This window comes from Pan troglodytes, chromosome 13 (assembly GCF_028858775.2).
Source record: "Pan troglodytes isolate AG18354 chromosome 13, NHGRI_mPanTro3-v2.0_pri, whole genome shotgun sequence".
In the NCBI taxonomy this organism is placed as follows: domain Eukaryota; kingdom Metazoa; phylum Chordata; class Mammalia; order Primates; family Hominidae; genus Pan; species Pan troglodytes.
In genome coordinates this window covers 29,024,333-29,048,416 of record NC_072411.2, presented here as the reverse complement: position 1 = coordinate 29,048,416, position 24,084 = coordinate 29,024,333, and the positions used below count along the sequence as shown (strand labels likewise).

Genomic DNA, 24,084 nt, shown 5'->3' with positions numbered 1-24,084 from the left:
CCCAGCTGGCTGATGGTGGGGCCAGGATTCACAGGCTACCTGACCACCACCCTCTCAGCCACCAAAACCTGAGGTCAAGTGTGAGAGCCCAGGAGTCTGAGGAAGGACACGAATATACCTCTGAAAAAGCTGGAAGATGGAAAAGACAAGCGGAGTTCCCAAATCCTCATTTGACATGCATGTTGTACTCATTGGGTAAAGTAAGTCATGGTCATCACACAACTTGAACTTTGGGGACAGTGGGGAGGACGACCAGACTCCTGCCAGAATGGAGTTGGGGTGAGGGGTCCACTGAGGCAATAGCTCTCAGCTCACTAGGTTGGAAGCCAGGAAAGAGAATAAGAAGGCTTCCAACAAGGCTTCCATGCCCAGGCAGCCCGGGCTCTCTGTCTCAGTGCTGGAGAGTGGCAGAAGTAAGTGGACACAGGGGCCCACACCTCGGTTTGTCCCAGTTCCAGGAGGTGAGACACGTGACAGCAAATTCCATTCACTGGGCCTCGGCGGCTTGTTCAGACGTGAGCGTAAGACCTAAGTTGGTCCCATCAGACTGAATCTCAGGACACTCTGCCAGGAATTCTAAGACACAGGTGCTTCCTCTAGCTCTAGCTCATGTCATCGTGCAGGGGTGAGGCCTGGAACAGTGGTAGCTGTGTTGCTGCCATGACGGAAGTCGGCCTGAGATGAGACTGGCTGCAGAGTCAAGCACAGGCAGAATCATGGAGCAATGAAGCCAGGGTTCTTGAATTTCATTTACAGCAGACAATGTGGTCGGAACCGCTGGTTGCCTACAAAAATATCCATGCTTTCCTCTATCATCCTTAGCAACAGAAATTTGATTTTGCACAGCAATATGAATGTAGCAATGTGCCCATAAGAAAAACTACAACAGCAAAAGTCCTTTAAAATATATATATAACATCTATATAATAAATACAATAAGTTTAACAAAAGTATAAAACTTGTACATTAAAAACTACAAAACATTATTGAAAAAGAATAAAGAAGACTAAAGTAAATGAAAAGACAGCTGGTGTTCATGGATCAGAAGACTTACTATTGCTGAAATGTCAGCACTTCCCAAATTGATCAACAGACTCAATGCAATTCCTATCAAAATTCTAAAGGTCTTTTTCACAGAAATGGGCAAGCTGATTCTAAAATTCATATGAGAATCCAAGGAACTCAGAGTAGTCAAAACAATCTTGAAAAGGAAGGAAATATTTGGAGGATTCACATTTCCCAATCTCAAAACTTACTACAAAGCTACAGTAATCAAGACTGTGTTGTACAGGCACAAGGACAGACAAATAGATTAATGGAATAGAATTGAGAGTCAGAAATAAACTCATACATTTGTCGTCATCTGAGTTTCAACCAGGTGCCAAGACAGTTAAACAAAGGCAGTAGGACAACGAGATAGTGACATGCAAAAGAATTGATTTGAACCCCTACCTCGTGACACATACAAAAATTAATTCAAAATGAATCAAAGTCTAAAAGTAAGAGCTGAAACTATAAAACTCTTAGAAGAAAACACAGGTGAAAATCTTCATGACCTTGAGTTTGGCCATGGTTTCTTAGATATGATGTCTAAAATACAAGTAACCAAAGAAAAAAATAGATAAATTGGACTTCATCAAAATTTAAAACTTTGTTCATCAAGGGACACTATCAAGAAAGTGAAAAAAACAACCCACAGAATGGGAAAAAATATTCTTAACTCATATAATTGATAAGGGCCTATAACCAGAATATAAAAAGACAATCTAATTTTAAAACAGGCAAAGTATTTGAATAAACATTTCTCCAAAGAAGGCATGCAAATGACCTGTGAACACAGTGGATGATACTCGATGTCACCATTTATTAGGAAAGTGCAAATCAACACCCCAGTGGAACATCACTTCACACACACACTAAGATGGCTCTAATCAAACAGATAAAAATTCACAAGTGTTGGTGAGGATGTGGAGAAACTGGAACCTTCATGCACTGCTGGTGGGAATGTAAAATGATGCAGCCACTTTGGAAAACAGTCTAGAAGTTTCTCAAAAAAACTAACCATAGAGTTACAATTTAGCCAAGCAATTCCATTCTGTGGTATATACCCAAGAAAAATGAAAGTTTGTCTGCACAATAGCAGCATTATTCATAATAGCCAAGAAGTGGAAACAACCCAAATGGTCATCAGCTGATGAATGGATAAAGGAAATGAGGTATATTTATGCAATAGAATCCTATTCAGCAATATAAAGAAATGAAATACTGATACATGCGACAACACAGATGAATCTTGAGACCCTGTAATGCTGAGTGAAAGAAGCCAAGCACAGAGTTGTCAATTTTACATAAAGCATGAAGTATAGGCACATCAAAAGAAACAGCAAGTACCTTGTGTTAGGCCATTCTTGTATAGCTATAAAGAAATATCTGAGGCTGCACTGGGCGCGGTGGCTCACGCCTGTAATCCCAGCACTTTGGGAGGCTGAGGTGAGTGGATCACTTGAGGTCGGGAGTTCGAGACTACCCTGGCCAACATGGTGAGCTCCTGTCTCTACTCAAAATACAGAAATTAGCCAGGCATGGTGGCACACACCTGTAATCCTAGCTACTCGGGAAGCTGAGGCAGGACAATTGCTTGAACCCAGGCGGCAGAGGTTGCAGTGAGCCAAGATCACACCACTGCACTCCAGCCTGGGCAACAGAGTGAAATTCCATCTCAAAAAAAAAAAAAAAAGAGGAGAGGGTATAGGTCAGTGGTAGAGCATTGGACTGCAGATCAAGAAATACCTGAGGCTGGATAATTTATAAAGAAAAGAGGTTTAATTGACTCACGGTTCTGCAGGCTGTACCAGCACAGCTCCAGCATGTGCTTCTAGCGAGGGCCTCAGGAAGCTTACAATCATGGTGGAAGGTGAAGGGGGAGCAGGTCCATCACATGGTGAGAACAGGAGCGAGACAGAGGGTGGGTGCCACACAATTTTAAACAGCAAGATCTCACCAACTTACTCATCACCATGGGGATGGCACTAAGCCATTCATGAGGGATCTGCCCCTGTGAGCCAAACACCCCCCACCGGGCCTCCCCCCAACACTGGGGATTACATTTCAACATGAGATTTGGAGGGGACAAACATCCAAACCATATCATAGGTTCATGGTTGCCAGAAGCTGGGGGCAGAAAGGAATGGGAGTAGGGTTCCTATTTGGGGGGGATGAAATGTTCTGGAATTAGTGATGATTGTTGCACAACTCTATGAATAAGCTAAAAAAAAACCACGGAATTGTACACTTTGAAGTGGTGATTTTTATGGTATGTGAATATCTCTACTTATTAAAATGATCCTTATTGTTCAAGCCAATTTGAGGTAGATGTGCTGTTTCTTGCAAACCAAAGCTCCTGATACTTGGTGGGACACCCTCCCCTGCTGGCTGACTTCTTCTCCTCCCAGGCAGGCTTTCTCTTAGAGCATGGGTGCAGATGAGGCCCAGCTATGACTAATCAAACAGATAAAAATTCACGAGTGTTGGTGCAGATGTGGAGAAACTGGAACCTTCATACACTGCTGGTGGGAATGTAAAATGGTGCAGCCACTTTGGAAAACAGTCTAGCAGTCCCTCAAAAAACTAACCATAAAGTGACAATTTGGCCAAGCAATTCCACTCTGTGGTATATACCCAGGAAATATGGGACAGATTGGGGACAGCTGTGTGCAGAACCAGAGTACCCCCAGCTTCTGAGAGAGAACACGGCCCCAAGCTCTTGCCCAAATTTTCGGGGTCTTGCTGTGGGTGGGGGCTGCTGCCTCTCTGGCCCTGAAGGATCAGGAATGACAGAGGGATCACATCAGAGCAGTTCAGGAACCACCATCACCTGCTCCATGGGTCACTGGGCAGCCGGGAGCCAGGCTGCCTGGGATCAGGTGACCTTGTGGTAAAATCTGTGGTGTCCGCTGGGCCAGAACAGCTGAGGCTGCTTCCATGAGCAGAAGGATGTGGGAAGTGACTGGAGCCATGACCCCATACAGTCACCTCGGTCACTCCCCAGCAGTATCCTGAAGAGAGCCAATTACCCCGTTTGAAATTAAAGACATGATGAGAACTGTGTGTTGAGATGTTTCTTGGGCCTTGGGGCAATTGGTAACTCCAGCTTTGGAAATATCCAGCCTAAATCCCCACCACCCACATCGCGTGGTGGCCAGCTTTCAGATCCCCTCATCCACAGTGGGGGAGCACACAATCCAGGCACTCATGGCCCCGTTGGCAGACACATCGCAGGAAGCCCCAGTCCAGGGCAGGATGTTGTTACATGTTCAGGTAAGAATCAGGCTGAGACTCCCTGGCCTTCTTTCAAGGGTGTCAGCTCTACCATCACACCGTTCCTTCTCTCAAGTGGGCAGATTGGTGTCTTAATTTGTTTTCTGTTGTCTATAACAGAATATCTGAAACTAGGTAACTTATAAAGAAAAGAAATATATTTCCTACAGTTATGGAGGCTGGAAACTCCAAGGCCAAGGGAGCACATGGTGAGAGCCTTCTTGCTGGTGGGGACTCTACAGCATTCTGAGGCAATGCAGGGCATCACATGGTGAGGGGACGGAGGTACTAACTCAGACCTCCCTTCCTCTTCTTGTAAAGCCACCAGTCCCACTCTCATGATAACTATTAATCCATTAGTCCATTAATCCACGAATGGGTTAATCCATTCATGAGGGCAGAACCCTCCTGACCCAATCACCTCTTAAAGACTCCACCTCTCAATACTGCCACATTGGGGATCAAAGTTTCAACATGAGTTTTTTTTGTTTTTTGTTTGTTTGTTTTGAGATGGAGTCTCACTCTGTCGCCCAGGATGGAGTAGAGTGACACAATCTCGGCTCACTGTAGATTCCACCTCCCAGGTTCAAGCGATTCTCCTGCCTCAGCCTCCCAAGTAGCTGGGATTACAGGCACCTGCCATCATGCCCAGCAAAGTTTTGTATTTTTGTAGAGACAGGGTTTCACCATGTTGGCCAGGCTGGTCTCAAACTCCTGGCCTCAAATGATCTGCCTGCCTCAGCCTCCCAAGGTGCTGGGATTACAGGCATGAGCCACCACACCCAGCCTCAACATGAGTTTTAGAGGGGACAAACACTTAAACAATAGCAATTGACCTTGAGTCAGCCAAGCTGAGGAACAGGACGTCAGGCTATCACCAGAGAACGTTACCTCAAACTCTCTGTTCTCCAGTTTTAATTAAAGCAATATTTTTCATGGAGAATTACCCAAGAAATACACATTCCATGGACTCCTGAAGGCCATGCCCCCTAGAGAACCACAGGCCAACTGCATGGTTTGGCCCTGATAAACCAGCACTCACTGAACTCACACCAGGATGATCTGCTGAGCCCACTCTGAGGGCTATTAAGACAGACTCATGGGACTGTGGTTTTTGGTGTTATGCTGTTGGGTTGTGTGGTTTTGTAATTCATTTTAAAAGTGTACATTTGCACAAAAAGGTACAAAACAAAAATGTGCAGACCATGTAGTGAACAGCCATGTAACCACTAGCCAGGTAAAGAATAAGACATGGAGTCTTATTTGGTGAGATGGGAGGCCAACTCCCTGAGGCCCCTCCACCTCACCAAGGGTAACTTCATTTAAATAGAATTATATAACATGGACTCTTCTGTGTCAGACTGCTTTCACTCAAATTATGCTTCTGAGACCTATTCCTGGTATTGTGTATAGTCATAATTCCTTAATTTTCATAGCTTACAGTATTCCATTGTATGAATGAACTGTGAATGAAATTTTGGTCCATTTTTTGCTTGGGGCTATTATAAATAATGCTGTTAGGAATGTTCTATATATGCATCCTGATATGCACATTTACACATACACCTTTCCGTTGGGTATATTCCCATAAGTGTAATTGCTGGGTCATCAGGGATGGGTCATTGGAAATGCATACCTTCAATTATTTAGAAAGTAATAGAAATAATACCAAATTGTTTTCCAAAATGGTTGTTTCAATTTACATTTCCAGCAGCAGTCCGTGAGAGTTCCAGTAGCTCCACATTCTCATCAACACTTGCTACTATCAATCTTCTTAATATTAGCCATTCTGGTGAGTAAAGGTAGTGTGTTAGTTATCTAGTGTTGCATAACAAATTATCCTCAAAATGTAGTAGGCTAAAACAACATACACTTATTATTTCAAGGTTTGTGTGGGTCAGAAAGCCAGGAGTGGCTTGTCTGGGTGGTTCTGGTCTCTCACGAGGTTTCCATCAAGATGTTAGCCAGGGCTGCTGTCATCTGAAGGCTCAACTGGGGCTATAGGATTCGCTTCCAAGATGGCTCACTCACATGATCTGATGGCAAGAGGCCTCAGTTTCTTGCTGTACGCACCTCTTAGCAGGTCTGCTTGACTGTCCTCATGAGAGTCATGCCTCATGGCATCAGCAAGTACTGTGAGAGAGAGGGGTGTGGGGAAGAGAGAGAAAGAGAGAGAGAGGCCACATTGTCTCATGACCTAGTGTTGCAAGTGATACACCATTACTTTTGCCATATCCTATTTATTAAGGCGAATCACTCAAGTCCAGCCACACTCAAGGCGAGGGGAATTAAGTTCGACCTCTTGAAATGAAGAGTACTGAAGAATTTGTGGACATATTTTAACACTACCACAGGAAACTCACTATGGTTTTAATTTGTATTTCTCTGACTAAATGAGGTTGAACACTTTTTATGTGTTTACTGGCCATTAACTCTATCACACAGTACCTATTCAAGTCTCTTTCATAATTTTCTGTTTTTTTTTTTTTTTTTTTAGTTTTTCTCATTGATTTGTAAGAGTTCTTTCTATATTCTAGATATGAGTCTCTTGTCAGTTATATGTGCTGCAAATACTTTCTCCCACTCCTAGATTGCTTTTTGTACATTCTTAATGGTCTCTTTGATAAATAAACTTTCTTAATTTTAGCGTAGCCTAAATTATCAGTCTTTTTCTTTATGGACTGTGCTTTTTATATCTTGCTTAAGAAGCAAAGTCATAAAGCTATTTTCCTATTTGGGTGGCTTTCTGATGTGTGACCTTGCCTAGGCTGAGCTATATTTCCCTGGAATGCCCTTTCTAGTGTGCATTCAGTTAGGGAGGGTACAGGGATGGGATGGGCAACAAGGGGTATTCTCTACTGAGAGCAGGAGGACACAGGGAAGCAGTGGCCTTTCAAGCATGCACACACTTTCTCCAGTTACTCACTTGAGCCCTGGCCTTCATGCTGCTGCAAAGAGATTTTGCAATGTGATTAAAGTCCCAAGTCAGTTGACATTAAGATAATCAAAAGGGAGATTATTGCTCACAGTCAGTTACAGATCGAACTCCTTGTTCCACTCATCCTCCACTTCTCACTACTGCACTTGATTAATCTAAAAAAAAGTGGGGAGAGATTATCCTGGATGGACCTGACTCATTTAATTGAAAGGCTTTGTTAAAAGGGTTTAGGCATTCCCTGAGCCACACTCCAAACAGCCCCTGACAGCCTGCCCATCAAACTTCAGATGTCCTTAGCCTGTGCCCACAATTGTATGAGCCAATTCCATGTAAACACACACACAGAGGATCACTGACTGGCCCTGCTTCTCTGGTTGAGCCCTCACTGATACTCCTATATTATCTTCTAAAGCTACATTGTTTTGCCTTTCTCATTTAAATCTAAATCTACCTGGAGTTGCTTTTTTTGTGGATGGTGTGAGGTAGGGGTCAAGAATTTAGTTTTGCTTTCTTCTATTTAGATACTCAATAATCCCAGCACCATTTATTAAAAAGCCTTTCCTTTCCTACTGCTTGGCCAGCTTTGTCATAAATCAAAAGTGCACATATTCACAGGTCTGAGTGTTTTCAGCTGATCTGCTTTGGCCACCAAGAAATTAGTTTTCAGATTTGCTTTCCATTTTCAACAATTGTGTTGGACTTTATGACGTGATTTCTGAACACCAATTTACCACTGGCCTTGACTGATGGCCCAGCCCACATTTTCCCTCTACTGTGGCATACAGAGTGGCTGTTCATGAAATCTTGGTGTCCTCTCTTTCCTCTGCTTTGGAAAACAGGGAGAGCCCTAGAATTGAGCTACAGGAGGGCTGCTAGGGGAGACAGGAGGTAGTGAAGTGGTCCCCAGAAGTCCTGGTGACTTTGGTTTTGTTTTATTTTGTTTTATTTTTGTTTTTGAGAAGGAGTTTTGCTCTTGTTGCTTAGGCTGGAGTGCAACGGTGTCATCTCAGCTCACTGCAACCTCCACCTCCCAGGTTCAAGTGATTCTCCTGCCTCAGCCTTCTGAGTAGCTGGGATTACAAGTGCCCACCACCAAACTCAGCTAATTTTTGTATTTTAATTAGAGATGGGGTTTCACCATGTTGGCCAGGCTGGTCTCGAACTCCTGACCTCAGGTGATCCACCCACTTCGGCCTCCTAAAGTGCTGGGATTACAGGTGTGAGCCACCACGCCCAGCCCCTGGCAACTTTGTTGAAGAGGGATGGGTAGAGGTATTGATCATCAGAACATGGTGGGTTGGGAAGCCTATCACCATGTGGATTGCGCAGGCCACGTGATGTTCACCTGAACTCAGCATACCACATAGACACCGGCATGGAGGAGGAGAGCAGAGACAGTCCCAATCCCATAGGTGCAGAGGGGTCAAGAGGAAGAGCTTTACACAGCAGCATGGATGGAACTGGAGATTGGTGTGTTGAGTGAAATAAGCCAGGCACAGAAAGACAAACTTCACATGTTCTCACTCATTTGTGGGAGTTAAAAATTAAAACAATGAACTCATGGAGCTAGAGAGTAGAAGGATGGTTACCAGAGGCTGGGAAGGGTCGTGGAGGGGGAGTGAGAATGGTTAAAGGGTGCAAAAATATGGTTAGAAAGAATGAATAATATCTAGTATTTGATGGCATAATAGAGTGACTACAGTCAACAATAATTTGTTGTACATTTCAAAATAACTAAAAGAGTATAATTGGATTGTTTGCAACACAAAGAAATAATAAATACTTGAGGTGATGGATACCCCATTTACCCTGATATAATTATTATGCAATGCATGCCTGCATCAAAATATCTCATGTAACCCATAAATACTTACTCTGTACCCACAAAAACTTTAAAAATAAAAGGGAAACAATGTGATGTGTTAAAACTATAAACATCCTATAACTCTCCCTCAGCATAACTGCAACAGTCACTCCTGCAAGAGTGATCTAAGCTGCTGTCAGTTCCCATTTTGCCTGTGTCCAGCTGGACCTCACCCACACAAACGTGGGGTCTTTGGCCCAGCGTCACCTGAGCTGCTGTACAGCAGCAAGCCCTGTTCTTTCCATGAAACGTTACAACCAACAGCAGCCCCCAGGACCTGGGCACAGAGCTGGGCACGCAGTGGGTGCTGCCCAAAGGAGTTTTGAACAACTGGATGCATTACAGGTTAGATAAATTATGACTTCTCCACACCGTGAACTATGTGTCTCAAATTCCTAAGGAACCTCCTTATATCCTGGTCTAGAGTGGGCCCCACTGTCACACCATCGAGTGAAAAAGGCAACATGAAACAAGCATGTGACATGTGTCATCTTTTCTACAAAATTGGAGGGAAAGAGAAATGTACGCACATATTTGCTTGAATGTGCAGAAAATAGCTCTAAAAGGACCTGCAAAAGCTGTGTGATATTGGCCCTAGCAGGGCGGAAGGCCTGCTGGAGGTTCAGGGCAGGAGAAACCCTTCCCTGGGAGCTTCTGGCAGCTTTTAGCTTTGGAGCTATGTGAACAGCCTGCCTGTTCACAAAACCAAAACAATTGTTTTAAGAAAAAAAGAAAAGAAAGAACAAGGCGTAGACGGCCTGAGGGAGCACATCCACCCAGCTGGGCCAGGACAGGGAGAACCCAGGAGCATGAAGAGGGGGCTGTGCCCATCCTGGGCAGGAGGCCAGCCCTGCCTCCCAGTCCCTGCCTTCCTAAAGCTGCCCTGGCAGGAGCCCTCACAGGAGGCCTGCGGAAGCCAGGCCCACTGGGCCGTGCAGCTTCCCTGGAATTTCTCCTCCCCCTTGGTGGCTGGCAGAGGAGGCTCTTTTTCTTGGCAAGCCACCGTCTGTGAAAAATGCGGTGGCCAGGAGGCTGCATCTGCAGACAATGGTTTGGACATGGAGCAAATTAGGAAAAACCTCTTTACCTCTGCACTGCAAATCCTCTCTCCCTGTGGCAGCCAAGCCAGGCAACGAGGAGCAGAGAAAGAAGACTGCAGGGAAGAGCACGTCCAGCTTCCTGGCAAACACCTGTGGCTGGGGTGGTGGCTGGGAGTGCAGAGGTGTGCTTAGAAAACACAGCCCTGTGATGCAGGATCAGACAGACGTGGGGGAACTGTGGGTGTGCACGTGAATGGGTGCGTACAGGAGGGTCGGGTGAGCGGGCGTGTGTGTGCACATGTGTGTGCACATTTGGGTACATGTGCATATGTGGAACAGACCCCCTGGTGCGTGTTGGAGATGCCCGGCTGTGCAGCAGGCCTGCCTCTGGGGCTCCACGCCTCAAGGGGTGTTGGGAACAGGCATGTGATTCTTCTGCGGATTCCAACCCCTGCTTGGCCAACCCTGCTTTGTCATTTGTTAGCTGGGTCTCTAGAAAATTCTGTTAGTCCTTTAACTTTAGTCGCTTTATGTGTAACACAAGGTTATGGCGAGGAGTCACTGAAAATACCAAGCAGAGAGGCAGCAGCTCGGTGACGGCGACGCCAGGGAGTGGGCCGCAGTGGCTGGAGTCTGTGCCTTCTTTTCTGGCTTCGACTCTGGCCTAGCTGATGGTCCTAAAAGTGCATGATTTTCCCCCATGGGCTGACCATAGGCAGGGCTTGTGGCCCACCGTCCCACACAGCGCCTGGCTTGGGGTAGGTGGAGAGGCCCAGGGTGAGAGGTGACAGCCCAGCTGAGGCGCCGTGGTGGCCGCCTGTGTGTGCCCAGTTCACAGGAGCCTCACCCTCCAGGAGGCCCCACTGAGCCGCAGCAACCACCAGGCCTGCCCTCCTCACTCACCACGTCTGCCCTCACCCACCAGGCCCGCTCCTGCCTGGAGGACGAACCATAGGGCTGTCCTCCCCACCCCACCTAGTTTCCAGAGGGGAAAAACAAGAGACCACAGTACAGGAGTCCTCCCTCTGCTTAGCCCCGCGCGGCGGCTTCCTCTCAGGCTTGGGATAAAGCCAAACCACTCGCCATCGCCTAGAAGGCCCTCTTCCCGGATCCGAGCCCTGGCACCCGCCCCCCGCCCGCCGCTGCTTCCCTCTGCTCAGGGGGCTCCACATGGGCAGCCCACACTTATCTGCGCCCCAGGATCTTTGCTCCAGCCGCTCCCCGGCCCGGGGTGAGGCGCGGGTGTTTCCAAGGCTGCTCTCTGCTGCTGGTCCTCATCATTCTAGGCTTGCCTGACAGACAGCTCAGCTCCTCAGAGAGACCTCCCTGACCCACACCAGGGGCAAGCCTACCTCTGCCCTCTGTCTGCCCGCTCTGCCCATGGGGCGATGCGCTCTCCAGGAACGGAGGGACAGGGCTGAGCCGTGAGGACCTCGCACTCCTGGTTGCCGTGGGACACGTGCGCAGGGGAGAAGGCCTGCGGGCTTCATCTAGAAGAAACCCTGGCGGGGCTCAGCGCACAGACCCCACACCGCACCGCAGCCCCGCAGACGGGACAGCCTTGGCACAGCCCTGCAGACTCAACCCGTTCATTCCTTCTCTCATTAGAACAAATGGATGGATGCCAAGCAGGCTGCCCGGTCCTCCTGGCACCTCAGGGGCCGGCTTCTCACGGAGGAGCCCGCCTTCCGAGCGCCGCGAGCAGGCTGATTCCCACCTGGCCCAGGGTCTGCAGGCCGCGGAGAAGAAGGGACGGGGCGGGAACCGGTCCTCACCTTTCCAGCCCTTTCCTGTCTCCACCACAACGGACGACTTCCTTCCAGCCCACCTGCCCCTGCCCCTGGGGCCTCCCAGGCTGTTCCTGGGCCTGGGCGCCTTCCTCCCCCTAGGCCACCCCAACAACCGGTTCAGCCTCCTCCTTAGGAGCCCCCGCCCGCCCGGGCAAGGCCAGATGCCCAAGCCCCATCTCACCCCGCCTGCCCAGCCTCACAACCCCAACCCCCATTTTAAAACCTTCACGGCCACGTGGCACCAACACGTGGTTTGGGCCACGTGGGCACCTGTCTCGAAGGCCCCCAAGCCTTCACTGTCCCCGCCAGAGGGGACCACCAAGCCAGCGTGCAGACCCCCTCCTCTCAGCGCCCCCAGCCCTAGCTCCCATCCCCCTGTGGAGGAAGGCAAGGGGTCTGGGGCAGGGTCCGTCTTATATGCGCGCCCCCGGGAGACGATGATCCCCGCGCGCGTCCCTGGGTAAAGAGAGGCCACCTCGCTGCCTGCAGGACCCCCAGAGCGGCCTCAGGGCCGGGGTTGGGGACCCTCTCCACAGGTTCCCTTCCAGGAAGAGAAGAGTAAGGCAGAGCCACCGGCCACACCACCCACCCCTCCCCACTGGCCCTCCGCCTTTCCCTTCCCTCCTGCACTCCGGTGACAGAGCGTCCTGGGCCGGTGGCACCTTCCTGTGCACCCTTCGCGGGGACTCGCCGCTCAGCCGCGGAATCTGGAAGTCGGAGCTGCTGCTGGATGGTGATCCTGAAAGCCAGCGCTGCCCACCGCAGCGTGAACAACGAGCGCCTCCCGGTCAGGTAGAAGAGCCCCTCACCTTCACTGAGTGAGGGATGGCCCCCAGCCTGGATTTTGTACTTGGGGTGAAAATACCAGCCAAATGTGACTCCTGTTTTAAAAACAGTAGTCCATTGATTAAGATATACCTTCTAAAAGTTCAGCGTACTTACATTTATCATGAACACTTTTTAATTCGCATGTTCTTCTTCTTTTTTTTTTTTTTTTTTTTTTTTTTTTTGAGATGGAATCTCACTCTGTTGCCAGGCTGGAGTGCATGGAGTGCAGTGGTGCAATCTGGGCTCACTGCAACCTCCCCTTCCAGGGTTCAAGTGATTCTCCTGTCTCAGCCTCCCAAGTAGCTGGGAGTATAGGCGCATGCCATCCCACCCAATTTTTATATTTTTAGCAGAGACGGGGTTTCACCATGTTTGCCAGGATGGTCTCCATCTCTTGACCTCATGATCCGCTCGCCTCGGCCTCCCAAAGTGCTGGGATTACTGGCCTGAGCTACCATGCCAGGCCTTTAATTTGCATTTTCTAAAGTGCTTTTAGCTTTTAAAAACGTTCACACCTACATCAGTTCATACAACTGCCTGAGAGAAGTGTAGCCACCATTAAGAACTCCATTATAAGGCTGGGCACGGTGGCTCACACCTGTAATCCCAGGACTTTGGGAGCCTGAGGTGGCTGGATCACTTGAGGTCAGGAGTTCGAGACCATCCTGGCCAACATGGCGAAACCCCGTCTTTACTAAAAATACAAAACTTAGCCAGGCAGCATGGCGCACGCCTGTAATCCCAGCTAGTGGGGAGGCTGAGACAGGAGAATCACTTGAACCCAGGAGGTGGAGGTTGCAGTGAGCCAAGATCGCACCAGTGCACTCCAGCATGGGCAATAAAGGAGACTGGGTCTTTAAAAAAAAAAACAACAACAAAAAACAAAAATAAAAAAATCTCCATTACATAAATGACAAAACTGAGGGTTACATTGTCACATAACTTGGGTTAGTGCACAAAGAAAAGAAACATACTGGTGAGTGACCACTCCCGTCAGTAATCTGCTCTAATTTTATCCTCATAAGAACCCTTAGAAGTGGAGGTGGGTACCTTGGCCCATTTTACAGATAAGGAAAGTGAGGCTCTGAGTGTTGGGTGTTTGCCCAGGTCACACAGCTAGAGAATGGAGCTGAACCATGGTTTGGCTTATCACATCGCTAAGCCCTTTCATCCCCTCTGGGCTGTGAAACATCACTGCTCCTTCACTGGGGGAAGTGTTGCCCCTGTGATAAGACCAATAAGAACCTTTTTCTTGGAATGAATAAAATACAGTGAAAGGAATGAAGGAACAAGATGTTAGGGGCCCGTCTCATGATGACTCCTACATTAGAACAGTGTAGAATTCTATAGCTGTTCTAAGGCCTTGGAACCCAGGCACTGGTGCCACACTCCACCCTCTTTTCTCTGGAGAGTCCACTAACCAACCATTCTAATCTAAAATAGGATAAGATTTTATGAGGGTCAATTTAGATATCTATGGTAGTCATTTGTGCTGTTTTCCAAATAGTCTGGGTCTCCTTTGCCGACATGTGGTAGGAGGCCATGCCTTGGGCCTCTTGGAGTAGGCATGGTCATGTGACTCACTTTTGCCAGTTAGCAGAAGTGACTTATGCCACTTCCTGGAGAAAATCGTAAGAGCCAGTTCACAATAGTCTTGTAGTCTCTTTTGTCTTGTGTTCACAAAGTCAGAGACAAAGAGATAGAGCCTGGGTTTTCCCTTAGTCAGGAGGATAAGCCCCCAGCTGATCTACAATGAGTATGTGGTATAAGGGAGAAATATGTTGCTTCTAGTTGCAGAGATTTGAGGATGCTTGTTACAGCAGCAAATTCTAGCCTATCCTAACTGATACAATAACATATTTGAGAACAGTATACTTTCTATACATATACTATAATATGTATTTGCATCACTCTTCTCATCTATAAAATAGGGTAATATATCATGAGGATTAACTGAATAAATACATATAAATGATTACATATGTGCCTGACACATAGTATACCTTGTATGTGTTAATTGTTATCATTAATGCTGTTCTTCTTCTATGTAACTATTATTATGAATGTTGTTCTTGCTGTTGTTCTTTTTTAAAATGTTTCCTGCATAAGCCCCAATGCCCCAATAAAAGCGGAGGGCAAAGGCGAGGCCAGGTCTTCTGAGGAGCAGTCAGCTCTGGAGGTGACTTGGTTGCAGCACTCTCTCTTTGATGGCAATTGCCCTATCTGCCTTCTTTAAAACAAATTCTATTATAAAAGTCATGCATGTTGTCCATGAAAAATCAGAAAACATATAAAAATATAAAGAAAATAACAAAAATGTTCTGTAATCCCACGTCAGAGTTAACCTCTTTTAATATTTTTGTATGTATTCTTCTCATCCATTTTTCTTGCACCATTTTATTTTTCCAAGTAGAACTTGTACTGCACATAGTGGTCAGGCAACCTGCGTTTGCCTTTCTTATTATTTTTTCTTTTAACTAAAAATATGTCAAGAACATTTTCCTACTTTATTAAATGTTTTCCTACAAAATAATTTTAATGCAGCTTAGTAAGGCACATATGAATGTGTAGCAATTAAATTACTAATTCCTGGTTCAAAATCAAACCACAAAATTACTGAGAATTTACTACATGCCATGCACTGAGCTAGTGCTAGTGATAAACTGATGACAAAATCAGGCCTGGCCCAGCCCTCAGGCGCTAACCCTTCACTGTCTCCCAGGGGATATTCATTCAGGTTCTTGCCCTCGGGGGAGGGGGGCAGGGCTGTTATCATTAGTGACGTAGTGATGCAAAGAACATCCTTAAAGCTACCTCTTTGTGCCGAATCTGCCTGACTTGTCATTCTGATAGGTGCTAGACAAGATAGAATAAATGCCTTCTTAAGTGCAAAACTGAGTTCAAAAAGAAATGAGGGTATCAGGGGCCAAAAACAGAAAGAAACATGGAAACCAGTAGACTAAATAGGTGTAAGCATTTCAGATACCCGGAGGTGGAAAGAAGATGGGAGTCCATTTAGGTACCCTGGGGCTTGGGTTTATAGCCGTACAAATATAGGAGAAGAAGTCTCATAAGCCAGATCAGGATGAAGAGCTGTGTCTGAGATCCCTGCAGAAGGTGACATCCACAAGAAGCTCCATATTTGGTAAAAGAGCAGATTGCACCCTAACAAAGAGAGAGAAGAAGGAAGCTTGTCCATTTTAGCTTGAGTGCTGAAAAAAAGGAAAAATGGTTCCTGAGAATTTGTAAACTCTGCAAACAATGTCCACATCGTTTAGAGTTCAGGGTTTGGGGTTCAAACGTATTGTACCTCATGGCCTAGGTACCGCAAAACAAATAAATTAACATGAGAAATATCCCTGGGTTGGTAACACCCCCTGGACACCGGCAGAAGTAACAGCCATCCTCTCAATCCAGGCCACAAGGAAGTCCTACAGATAAAGCCCCAGTGCAGATGAGCTCCCTCGTCAAAATTAGAAAGCTGTTGAGGAAGTGAACCATAAGGAGAGGAGTCAAAAGAAACAACAAATAGAGAATTAGGCCTTCAAATACTTCACATAATGAGATTATCTGATAAGTACTATGAAGTGTCTAAAACCATGGAATACGTAAGTAAAGAAATGCAAATCATTGAAGAACAGATTGTTGTGTAAAAAGAGAGGAGCAGGAGCTCAGCAAACATCCATGGCTATGTGCGATGATATCAGGCATTGCTCACACCCCAAGAGGATGCCTCTATCAGTATCGTGTTTGACTGCAAATAACAGAAAACCTACTGACCAACAGTGCCTGAAACAAGCAGAGATTATTTTTTTCAAAAACCTACCAGTTTAGAGGTGGGCTTCTGTTGGCATTGGCTCAACCATTCATCTGTGGCATCTAGGGCCCAGGCTGCCATCACTGCACTTGGCCTCCTTTAGTAAATCATTTTTTATGATTGTCCTGGCTACCTCAAGATTTCAATGACTGCTACCTCTTCAGATATCATGTAACTGCAAAAGTGGGAAGGGAAGAGGTGAAGGATGAAGAGCCAACTACATATGTCCCTGCTTATAACAAACTACCACCACTACCACCATCACCACCACCACCAACATCATCACCATCACCACCACTACCAATACCACCATCACCAGCACTATCATCATTATTTCCACCACCACCACCACTACCACCACTACCACTACCACTATCCCCACCACCAGCACCAGCACCATCATCATTTCCACCACCATGGCCACTATCATCACCATCATCACCATCACCACCACTTCCGCCACCACTTTCACCATCATCACCACTTCCACCACCACCACCATCACCATCACCACCACTACCACCATCACCACCACTATCACCATCACCACCACCACCACCATCACCACCACTACCATCACCACCACCACCATCATCACCATCACCACCACTACCACCATCACCACCACCATCACCACCACCACCATCATCACCATCACCACTACCAATACCACCATCACCAGCACTATCATCATTTCCACCACCACCACTACAACTACCACTATCCCCACCACCAGCACCAGCACCATCATCATTTCCACCACCATGACCACTATCATCACCATCACCGCCACTTCCACCACCACCACCACCACCACCATCATCACCATCACCACCACCATCACCACCACTATCACCACCACCACCACCACCATCATCACCATCACCATCACTACCACCATCACTACCACAACCATCATCACCACCACCACCACTACCACCATCACCACCACTACCACCATCACCACCTCCACATCATCACCATCACCACCACTACCACCATCACCACCACCACCATCATCACCATCACCACCACTAGCACCATCACCACCACTACCACCATCACCACCTCCACATCATCACCATCATCACCACATCATCACCATCACCACCACTACCACCATCACCACCACTATCACCATCACCATCACTACCACCATCACCACCACCACATCATCACCATCACCACCACCACCATCATCACCATCACCACCACTACCACCATCACCACCACCACATCATCACCATCACCACCACCACCATCATCACCATCACCACCACAACATCATCACCATCACCACTGCTCTGTGACTCCTTGGCTCCCCTCATACTAAGGTCTTCAACCGTCTGCAGCCCAAATCCTCGCACAAAGCCACTGCAGACCAGATGGTCCCAGACCAACACCTTGCAACAACACTCCAGTCACCAGCCGTACATGGGACTGGTGGAAACAGGAAACGGGAAACAGGAAACAGAAGTGCCACTTTAGTGAGCTGCTGTGAGGACAATATCAGCAAATGCACCTAGGACAGCCCAGCGCAGCCACCCAGGCTGGGGTAGTCAATGCACATTCCCCTCTCCTCTCCCTTCCCTCCCGTGTCTCCATATGAAGTACTTAGAGGCTTTCCCAGTGTTCCTCCAAGCAGGGTGCTCCCAGGAATTCTTGCCTAGCAGAGTGGTGTTGCCACCAAACGCCTCCAGCCAATGAAAAGGAAGCAGCCAAGTGTGTGACCACAACATCCATCACCCTAGAAACATTGCCCCCACTTCCCAACAGCCAGTGGTCAGGAGAGGGACAGCACCCTGGGCAGGCACCTCTGTGGATTTCATGAGCTGAACCACACAAAACCTTGGCAGCAGGACCTGGCCCAGAGCAAGAGCTCAAGCATTGTTGGCTGCTGCTAGGAGAGTTTTTTGTTGTTGTTGTTGTTGTTATTTTTTTAAGATGGAGTTTCACTCTTATTGCCCAGGCTGGAGTGCAGTAGCATGATCTCAGCTCACTGCAAACTCCGCCCCCACACCGGGTTCAAGCGATTCTCCTGCCTCAGCCTCCTGAGTAGCTGGAATTACAGGTGCCCACCACCACGCCCATCTAATTTTTTTGTATTTTCAGTATAGACGGGGTTTCACCATGTTAGCCAGGCTGGTCTCAAACTCCTGACCTCAGGAGATCCAACCACCTCAGCCTCCCAGAGCGCTGGGATTACAGGTGTGAGCAACCACCCCCGGCCACTAGGAGAGTTTTTAAAAAGAAAGGTCCAAGGGACCATGTGGCTGTGTAGAGGAGTTTGTGGGAGGACAGGCTGCAGAGGTCACATGTGTCTGGTGGCCCCAATGAGACTGATTGTTGACTTCATTCCTCTACCCCATCAGTGCCTCGTGAGCATCTAGGATGCACTGGCCCTGCTCTGCAGTGCACGGGGAGGTCAGGGGCACAGAGAGGCTCTTCCCTGAGGTGCTGACGTTCCCACGCAGTGTGATGTTCAGCCTCAACGTGTCCGGCGAGCCTGTCACAGCCTTTTCCAAAGCTTTTCTTGCATATTTTCAGATAATCACATGCTTTTCCTCCTGCTATTCCTGGAATAAATCCTGGTTTGTCATGGTGTAGTGTTATCCAATTTAATTTTCTACTATTTTGTGTTTTTACATTTATTTTCAAAAATGAACTTGGTCTACAGTTTTGTGTCTGACTTTATCAAGTTTTGACATCAAGGAAATTTGAAGGGAATTATTTATTAAAAGTTTGACAGACTTTGACTATAAAATTGCTTGGACAAGTGAGAAAAGGTAATAGAAAAAAGTATTATATTTATAACAGCAATAAAAATAAATATCTAGATATAAATTTCCCTCCATAATACTGTTCTTTTTCATTTGTATGTATAAATTGATGTACAATTTACATACAACAAAATATGCAGATCTTTACTGCTCAGTTCAATGAATTGTGACTGTTGCAAACAGCCAAATCAAGATCTAGAATATGTCTATCACCCCGAAATTTCCCTCATGCTCTTTTGCTGTTGATACCCCACAGAATCAACCACTGTTCTGATTTCTATCACCAGAGATTAGTTTTGCTTGTCCTAAAAATGTATATAAATGGAAACATTCTGTTTGAACTCTTTTGTGTCTGGTTTCTTTCACACAGCAAAATAATTTTGTGCTTCAGCCATATAGCTGTATGTATCAATAAGTGATTCTGTTTTATTGCTAAGTAGTAGGCCATTGTTTGTATCAAAAATTGTGTAATTCATTCACCTATGGATGGATCTAAGATGTTTTTAGCATATGATTATTTGAATAAAGCTGCAATGCACATTCATGTACAGATATTTTTAAGGACTCCTGGGTAAATACCTAGAAGTCAAATTGCTGGGTCACGGGTAGGTGTATGTTTTAGCTTTATAAGGAACTGTCAGAGAGTCCTCCAAAGTTACCGTCCCATTTTACATGCCCACCAACAAAGTATGAGTTCCAGTTCCTCCACACTCTCACCGATATATGATATTGTCAGTTATTTTAATTTTAGTCATTCTAATATTTGTATAACGGGAATTCATCATGATTTTCACTTTGCTTTTCAACAATGTTGAACATCTTTTCATGTGCTTATTGGCCATTTACATATCTTGCATTGTAAAGTGTCTATGAGTCTTATTACCATTTTAACTGGGCTGTCTGCCTTTTTATTATTTTTAGTAATTCTTTACATATTATGAATATGGATTCTTTATCACTGTGAATATTTCCTCATCTGTGGCTTGCTTGTTCATTTTCTTAATTGTATCTTTTGATGAGTAGAAATGTTCATCCTGATGATGTCCAATTCTTATTTTTTTTTATTTATAGTTAAAGTTTTTTGTGCTGATTTGGTTGGTGTCTTTGCATTCCCCAAATTTGCAAATATCCTGCTATATTTTTTTCTAAAAGATTCAGGGTTCTAAGTTTACATTTTAGGTCAATGATTCATCTTAAATTATTTTCCATGGGGGTTAAGTTTATTTTTTATATAAATATCCGGTTTGTTTTAGCACCATTTGTTTAAAAGGTTTTCTTTTCTGCTTTGAATTAATTTGATTCCTTGTTCAAAAATCAATTAACCATATTGTGGAGATTTATTGCCTAACTCTCTACTCTGTTCCATGGATCCATTTGTCTATCCTTATGTCAGTACGATACCATCTTGATTACTGTAGCCTTATAGGGAGTCTGAAAAGCAGTTAGTGTAAGTTGTCCACTTTTAAAAATTTAGAATCAGCTTTCTTCAAAAAGACTGCTGACATTTTTTCTTGAGATTGTGTTGAATCTACAAACCAATTTGGAGAAAATCAACTTCTTTTCAATATCCAAGAACTCTAATCTATGAACATAGTATATTTCTCCATTAACGCAGGTGTTATTTCATTTCTCTCAACGATGTTTGTGCAGTGGTCAACATGGAGGTCTTGTGCATCTTTCTTCAGACACATTCCTAGGTATTTGGTGGGTTTTAATGCTATTTTTAAAAGTATTTTTAATCTCACTTTTGTAGGTTTTTGGATACCTTCTTTATCAGATCAAAGAAGTTCCTGTTTATTTCTAGTTAGTTGAAAGTGTTTAATCATATATGTGTTTGAATTTTATCAGATGCTTTTTCTGTATTTATTGAGATGATGGTATGGTTTTTCTCCTTTAGTTCTTTAGTCTCCTTTAGCCACCACCTCATAGTGATGAATTACATCGATTTCTATTGGAGTAGTAAATAAACTTTTCACACCTGGGGTAAATCGCACTTGGTCATTATATACTATTCTTTCTATGTATTGCTGGATTCAATTGGCTAATATTTTATAAGAATTTTTGCAAATATGTTATTAAGGGATATTGGTCTACAATTTTCTTGTCAGGTTTTCATACCAGGATTATGCTGACTTCATAAAACAAATTGAGAAGTATTCCCTCCTCCTCTGTTTCCTCCAGAGTTTTGTAGGATTATTTTGTGGTATTATTTCTTCCTTAGATATTTGATAGAATTTTCTGGAGAAGCCATTTGAGCCTGAAGATTTTTTGTAAGAAGATTTTTTATTATAAGTTTAATGTCTTTGATAGACATAGGGCTATTTAGACTTTCCATTCTTGTGTAAGTTTTGGTAATCTGCAATTTTCAAGAAATTTGTTGATTTCATCAAAGTTGTTGAACTTACTGTCATGAAGTCATCCTTAATATTCCCTCATTATCACTTTAATGTCTATATAATCTGCAGTGGTGGCCTCTCTTTAATTCCTGATAGTGATAATTTTTTTTATATTTTCTTTATTAGTCTTTCTAGGGCATTTTGTTAATATTTTCAAAGAAGCAGCTATTGGTTTAATAGGTTTTTCTCTACTGTTTTCTAGTTCATTACTTTTCACTCTCTTTTCTACCTTGGGTTTAATGTACTCTTGTTTTTCTAGCTTCTTAATGTAGAAGTTTAAATCAGTGAATTTGAACCTTTTTTTCCTAATATGTGTTTAAAGCTATAAAGTTTCCTCTAAACACTGCTGTAGCTGCATCTCACATTTTTTTTTTTTTTTTTCCGAGATAGTGTGTCATTCCGTTGCCCAGGCTGGAGTGGAGAGGAGCAATTTTGGCTCACTGCAAGCTCAACATCCCAGGCTCAGGTGACCCTACCACCTCCACCTCCCAAGTGGCTGGGACTATAGGCACATGCCACCATGCCTGACTAATTTTTGGTCTTTTGTAGAGACAGGGTCTTGCCATGTTGCCTAGGCTGATGTTGAACTCCTGGGCTCAAGCGATCTGCCCACCTTTGCCTCCCAAAGTGCTGGGGACAACCATTCCCAGCCACAAATTTTAATATAGTATCTTTTCATTATTATTCAGGTGAAAATATTTGCTAAGTTATTTTATGATTTCCTATTGACCCATAGGTTATTTAGAAGTGTATTATTTAATTTCCAAATATTTATGAATTTTCTAGATAACCTTTTGTCACTGATTTCTATTTTAGTCATATTGTGGTCAGAGAACAGATTCTATATAAAAATCAAAACACTTAAATTTATTGAAACTTATTTTGTGGCATCTTTACATTTTTTAGGGGTCGATCAAGTATTTTTTGTGTGTTTTAGTGTCATCTATTGAACTTTTAGATATAACTCTTCACATTACTTTTTAGTACAGTAAGCGCTCACTTAATGTCTTCAATAGGTTTTTGGAAACTGTGACTTTAAGTGAAACGATGTAAAGCAGGTTCTCCAATAATGTCATTTTGTTCAACATCATTTCTTTTTTTTTTGAGATGGAGTTTCATTCTTGTCACCCAGGCTTGAGTACAATGGCACAATCTCAGCTCACTGTAACCTCTGCTTCCCATGTTCAAGCTATTCTCCTGCCTCAACCTCTCAAGTAGCTGGGACTACAGGCACCTGCCACCATGCCCAGCTAATTTTTGTATTTTTTAGTAGAGACAGGGTTTCACCATGTTGGCCAGGCTGGTCTCAAACTCCTGACCTCAAGTTATCTGCCCGCCTCAGCCTCCCAAAGTGCTGGGATTACAGGCGTGAGCCACCGTGCCCGGCCCAATATCATTTCATTTCTCAATGAATTTTCCATGTGCACTTAAAAAGAACAAGTATTCTACTATTGTTGGATATAGTGTTCAAAATGTCAAAGTCATTTTGATGATGTCATTCAAATATTCTGAAACCTTACTGGTTTTGTCTGCTCATTCTATCAGTTACTCAGAGAATGGTGTTGAAGTGACTAAGTATGATAATGGATTTGTCATTTTCCCCTTTAATTCTGTCAGCTTTTGCTTCATGTATTTTGGGGCTCTGTTATTAGGTGAATACACATTTAGGATTATTACGGTTTCATGAATTTTCCTTTTATATTTATGAAATGTCCCTCTTGGCATTTATATCTTTATTTTGAAGGCTACCTCTTCTGATATTGATATAGCCACCCCAGCTTTCTTGTGGTTAGGGTTTTCATGGTATATCTTGTTCCACCCTTTTACTTTCAACCTGTCTTTATATTTAAGTTGTTTCTTATTATATAAACAATGTACAGTTGGATCTTTCTTCTTTATCCAGCCTGGCAGTCTCTGCATTTTAATTGGAGAGTTTTTCTATTTACACCAAATGTAGTAACTGTTATGCTTTGGCTTGAGTCTACCATCTTGGTATGTTTTCTATTTGTCACATTTGTTTTGTTTTGTTTTGTGCTCTGCTCCACTTTTCCTGAGTTTTTTAGGGGTCAATCAAGTATTTTTTTGTGTGTTTTAATGTCATCTATTGAACTTTTAGATATAACTCTTCACACTTTTTTAGTAAAGTAAGCTCTCACTTAATATCATCAATAGGTTCTTGGAAACTGACTTTAAGTGAAACAATGTACAGCAGGTTCTCAAATAATGTCATCGTGTTCAACATTATTTCATCATAACGATGAAAAAATGGTTTTATTATATGTCATTTTACTCAGTCACATTTTCCAAGAACCAA

At 44.6% G+C, this 24,084-nt stretch overlaps 1 long non-coding RNA gene across 1 annotated transcript in view; it reads right to left on the bottom strand.

The window, feature by feature from the left end:
- Positions 1-1,570: 1,570 nt before the first annotated feature.
- The window catches only part of LOC107973767 (uncharacterized), a 39,262-nt gene continuing 16,748 nt past the window's right edge, over positions 1,571-24,084 (bottom strand). Inside the window, exons 2-3 of the long non-coding RNA XR_001716185.2 lie at positions 6,189-6,450; positions 1,571-6,106 (exon numbers count right to left, since the gene is read on the bottom strand). This is a non-coding gene — a long non-coding RNA (uncharacterized LOC107973767). The remainder of the gene's footprint in view (positions 6,107-6,188; positions 6,451-24,084) is intronic.